This window comes from Bubalus bubalis, chromosome 5, assembly GCF_019923935.1.
Source record: "Bubalus bubalis isolate 160015118507 breed Murrah chromosome 5, NDDB_SH_1, whole genome shotgun sequence".
NCBI lineage: Eukaryota > Metazoa > Chordata > Mammalia > Artiodactyla > Bovidae > Bubalus > Bubalus bubalis.
Genome location: NC_059161.1, coordinates 57,905,704 through 57,911,703, shown reverse-complemented (window position 1 = coordinate 57,911,703; position 6,000 = coordinate 57,905,704). Strand labels below are relative to the sequence as shown.

The following is a 6,000-nucleotide window of genomic DNA, read 5'->3' as shown; positions in this document are numbered from 1 at the left end:
ACAGCAGCAAGTTAAAGCCCAATTCTGTTGCTAAAAATCTAAGACCAAAGTCAACAGTTTTGATTTTTCACTTCAAGATTTAGACATCAGTTGAGTTCAGTTCAGTCGCTTAGTCATGTCCAACACTTTGCAACCCCATGGACTGTAGCATGCCATCGCCAACTCCCGGAGCTTGCTCAAACTCATGCCCATCAAGTCAGCAATACCATCCAACCGTCTCATCCTCTGTCGTTCCCTTCTCCTCCTGCCTTCAATCTTTCCCAGCATCAGGGTCTTTTCCAATGAGTCAGTTCTTTGCATCAGGTGGCCAAAGGATTGGAGCTTCAGTTTCAGCATCAGTCCTTCCAGTGAATATTCAGGACTGATTTCCTTTAGGATGGACTGGTTGGATCCCCCTGCAGTCCAAGGGACTCTCAAGAGTCTTCTCCAAATTTAGATATCATTTACTGTATATTCTTGAGAGTCCCTTGGACTTCAAGGAGATCCAACCAGTCCATTCTAAAGGAGATCAGCCCTGGGTGTTCTTTGGAAGGACTGATGCTAAAGCTGAAACTCCAGTACTTTGGCCACCTCATGCGAAGAGCTGACTTATTGGAAAAGACTTTGATGCTGGGAGGGATTGGGGGCAGGAGGAGAAAGGGACGACAGAGGATGAGATGGCTGGATGGCATCACCGACTCAATGGACGTGAGTTTGAGTGAACTCCGGGAGATGGTGTTGGACAGGGAGGCCTGGCGTGCTGCGATTCATAGGGTAGCAAAAAGTTGGACACGACTGAGCGACTGAACTGAACTGAACTGTATATTCTAGATCCTAGACAAAAGGGGGCGCTGCCAAGCCATAGATGAAGACTCAGAGTTAATTTCTGCTTTAAATTTCCAAAACTCACTAGGATCTGCTATAACCCCGAGGAGAAAAAATTTTTCTCAACAGACACATTTGGCATTTACAGATTTTGCAGCTGCTGTGAATTTATCTAACTGTAGAGGATTTCTAAAACTCATCTGATTGAAGAGAACATGTAGGTGAGTAATATGCAAAGCTCGAACAAAAATATTTAATAATAACAATGATAATAAGGCTATCAATTTTCTCCATCTTAGCCATAATTTGCAAATAAGATAATTTTTAAAATTAATTACAGTATTTTATATAAATATGAACACCCTTAAAATTTTAAAGGTGCTTATTTTTAGACAGTCAATATACTTTCTTAAGCAATGGTAAGATCGTGCCTTAGGCTGCCAATGCCAAAAACTGTGCAACAAAAAAGAATTTAACCAAAACATCTTCAGTGGGGTTCCCCCTCTACCTCTAGCTACAGTTTCTCTCTCCTCCAAACAAAAAGTGATCATTTATTTCTTTCTGACTAAGCCCAGGAAAAGAAGTTTGTGTGTTAAAATATCAAATAATCTCTTCATTGCATTTGTGGGGGGGGGTTCTTCTTTTCAAAGTGTCTAGAGATGAAAGAATTTGGTGTTCATTTCTCAACATTTTCTGCTTTCGTTTTTCCTGATCTTACCAAAAAATATACAAATGTACAAAAAATATATAAAATACAGATATTCTAAAACTAAAGATTAATTTTAAGCTTTGATGAGGGGAAAAGGGCCATTTTCCTGGAAGAGATTAAAATGGTTAAAACCATCGCTGGAAAACTCAAAGGCTATCCCCAAAGTAAGTGAAATGGACAAAATCAGGTCATCCCAATAGGAATGCAGTAATGGCAGTGAATTAAGACAGAAGGCAAGGTAGCCTGTAACTTATAATCTCAGAAAATTAAACTTCTAGACACAGTGTGATTTTTGCAGGACGTAAGGCTTCATATCAGAAAGTTGCAAACGTGGATACAAGTTCAGAGGGAAAAAAGGAAAGAATGATCAGTCACACTGAAAAGGAAATGGAAAGATATTGATACCTTTATTTCACCAGGAATGTTGTAACTGATCATCCCTCTTCTGTGAGAGAAATTAACTTACACATCTATGATTTTTCTTTAGTTGATTTAAGGAGCTAAAGGCAAAATGTGTGCATAATACACACATATATACACACAATTTTCTGATGATGCACCTCATGTGAAATGCAGAGAATGTTTCAAGTTGATGAAAAGGAAAACAAGGTATTTAACAAAATACGAATAAACTTAATACACTAAGAGTAAACTGTTAAAGTATAGGTGATAAAACCTCCAGAAAAATAATCTCTTAGAAAGCAATTCAGCTGGGGCAGGGGAACATCATTAAATTTAAGAAAAGCTTGGACACTTTTTAATGTTGATTATTAAATTACCTTTTCTGATTCTATTCTAGAAACTTAGTTGGTTTTATATTGCTACATACTAAACTGCCGTCTGTGGGGTCGCACAGAGTCGGACACGACTGAAGCAACTTAGCAGCAGTAGCAGCAAACTTATCCATATCAAAAAATTACTAAACTAATTGCTAACCGGTTATTTATCCAAAGGGTTTTTTTTTCCTTTGTTTTTACACTATGTATTGATAACATCTGGAGAAGGAAATGGCAATCCACTCCAGCACTCTTGCCTGGAAAATCCCATGGACGGAGAAGCCTGATAGGCTACAGTCCATAGGGTCGCAAAGAGTCGGACACAACTGAGTGACTTCACTTTGATAACACAGGGGGCTTCCCTGGTGGCTCAGACAGTAAAGAATCTGCCTGCAATGTAGGAGACCAGGGTTCCATCCCTGGGTTGGGAAGATCCCCTGGAGATTGATAAGCAGGAATGAATTTTGGACAAATTCAAGTTCTATTTAGACTCATAAAACATAGCCTATTTGAGAGTCAACCTCAGATATCCTGATCTTGCTTGTATAAATTCCTTGACAAACCTGTAAAATAGAAAGCTTGGCCTCAGCTCACACACAGGACTTAATTCCAGAATGAGTTTTAGAGTTCTGCAGTGCCTATCTGGGCAATTTAATTAAAGAGTAGGCGTTTGCTTTTGTCTTCTAAATCAATCTTTGCCAGAACTTACAAAGTTCTAGTGCCATAATTTTTAAAAAACTGTGTTTACTAAATGTTGGAGCTTGAAAAATTAGCATTTAATATTAAAGAGTCTGCGCTGCTTTTCTTTGTGGTTTGAAAAAGATGAATACTTTGTGAGTAGATAAATTAATAGACTAACATCAGATTACAAACATGTCGTCATAACTGTTACAAACAAAGCTACAATCATATCAGAAAAATGAGTTTATTTATTTACAAAATTATCAAATACCTTGTCATATAAATGTGAATTGTATTATAACCAATGAGGTAAGCTGATAAGTTGTTCCCAGTTCAAAATATTGAATTCACAATCACTCACAGTTCAATCATAATTAATTGTAAGGTCATTTTCCGTCAGCTAGCACATTTTCAAAACAAAACCAAATACAGTCTTGTTATTCAATTTAAAAACATTAAATGAGAAAATGCTGAATGTGCTTAAAATTTTTAAATAGCTCCATTAATTTTATAGAGTATATAAATTCAAATTAAATATAAATAATATTTTATGGACAACCTAAATGAATTTTTTTTCCAATCCAGTATATTTCAGGAATAAATAAAACATATAATTACACTGGAAAGGAAATGGAAAGATATTGATACCTCTATTTCACCAAGTCTATTGCAACTGATCATCTCTGAATGGAGAATTGATTTTGAGAATTAAATATTTCTGACCTTTCAGTTCAGGTCAGTTCAGTCACTCAGTCGTGTCCGACTCTTTGCGACCCCATGAATCACAGCACGCCAGGCCTCCCTGTCTGTCCATCACCATCTCCCGGAGTTCACTCGAACTCACGTCCATCGAGTCAGTGATGCCTTTAGTATCACACTAAACAATTCCAGATAACATCAGATTTCTAATACAAAATACTAGATACTTAAGGAAATAAGCAAGATATTTAGAAGAAAATAAAGCATTTCAGATTATTTGTTTCTAACCAATTACATATACATATGGGAAAAACTATTGAACTCATAAATTTCATGTCATCTTCATGCTTGATTGATGTAAAGTTATCATGGTGCAGGATATAAAACTTGATATTAAGAAAATAAATACATGTGTACACGTTATATTATACTGATTCTGTAACATTCTTATTACCAAGTGTGTTATTAACTCTACAAAAGAAAATTAAATCACTGAATAAGTATATTGAAAGTTTAACAATCAACTGAATATTTCACTTTGAAAATATTTCAAATGAAACATTAATGAGTGTCATATTCATAACTACATACCAAAAATTGTTTCTTATAATACTTAACTTCTTGGCTATCTTAGATAAACTACAGGTTTTAAGAAATATAATGAGATTATTGTCAGCAGGAAATTTGGAAATAAAAAGCTCATTTGCTTAATATAACACCCCTACAAGCCGTTAATAGTATCAATGACTTATTTTCCCTTAGCCACTGAATCAAAATGTTTGATTAACGGTTCACTTGCAAATCAAGAGTAAATATCTAACTGGCGTTATGTTTATATCGGTTCTCTTATTTTGTAACCAATAATCATATATGGTGAATTCATTTTCACTAATATAATAAAATGCTTGTTTTATTTATATTTGCTATTTAGGGGCAATTTTTTAATGACATCTGTATCTTTACCCTTTAACTGAGTTAAATTATGTAAAACAAGCAACATTAAATTTGTCCTGGAACTAGTTAATGCTGAATGGAAATTGTCTATATTCTGAAGCATTAGAAGATCTTTGTACCTAGAATGTTAGTTTCTCACTTGAAGCCTTTCTACTTTTTGGAATAAAACTAGTAAAATTATTCCCTCCTCATATGAAAATTCCTTTTAGTCACTGCTTTCACTAATCTTTGACAGAATTTTTAAAAATTAATTTTATAAAACACAGCCTAATCAACAATGCAACAAAAAATACATGTCCATGAAATTTACACCGTTTGTATATTTTGGGAGGAAGGAGGGTGTTGGTTTTCTCTGTATCTAACACCAGTTTTTTATCTGACTTATTACCTACACCTTTGTGTGTGTCTTTGTATAAAACTGCTAAAATGCATAGCTAATAAGTCTCTCAGCATTTAAGTTGTAGAAAGAGGAAAGTATTTTACTGGCATTATCTTCTGAATCCTTTCTACCCCCTAGGAATAAAGATGATGAAGCAGATTTTCAGCAAATGACAATAGTGTTCTAATTTTTTTTCCCAAAGCATAACATGAAAGCTGGGTCTTTGATATTTGAAGATAAACAGCATTTGATATAATCGCTACAGAATTTTGAGAAGGAGCATCAAGAGTAAGGGCTGTGGAGCCAGACTTCCCAGGTCCAGATCCTGGCTTTGGCACTTACTAACTGGGTAAATTTAGGCAAATTGCTTCATTTTTCTATAGCTCGGTTGTTTTCCTCTGAGGAATGAATGATAATTACCTGCTTCTTGAATCATTGACAGAAAAAAATGAATTTAAACTGTGAACAGCTGAAGACAGGCAGTAACTGACGTTTTAAGCGATTACTGCTTTTCGTGAATTTGCAGTTTAATCTCATTACAGTGATAGTTTTACTTTCCCAGTTTTGCAAAACCGGGTATCAGAGTTCTACCATTGTTTTCATTTCTTTAAGACCTTATCACGGCTGAAAATAGCAACTGCAAACATCAACTTTTATTTCAGATCTTTCTCTTTCTTTGAAACGGATTCATCTATTTAATGTCTTACTGTGAAAAACATTAGTAAGTAGTAATTCATTTGTGCTTTTGCTTGTATATGTCTATCATCTGGATGAGAGGCAAGATGACTATTAATTTGTGATAAAAAGTAAAGATGCTTGATCCTAACATCTCATTAACAAATGTGGTTATTGTTAAGGAATGTAAGTTTTTATGTTATCTTATTTCACCTGCTATGAAAAATTTCAGTTTAGGATTAAGTTTTTCCAAGACATGAAATATCTGTCAGTAAATGGTCAAAATGGAAAAGTACATTCCCTTGTCAAATAATATGCCCAGA

The 6,000-nt window shown here is 34.9% G+C and overlaps 1 long non-coding RNA gene across 1 annotated transcript in view; it reads left to right on the top strand.

Moving 5' to 3' along the window:
• The first annotated feature begins 894 nt into the window (after positions 1–894).
• Positions 895–6,000, top strand: part of LOC123465801 — a 42,354-nt gene continuing 37,248 nt past the window's right edge. The window contains exon 1 of the long non-coding RNA XR_006641107.1: positions 895–1,025. This is a non-coding gene — a long non-coding RNA (uncharacterized LOC123465801). The remainder of the gene's footprint in view (positions 1,026–6,000) is intronic.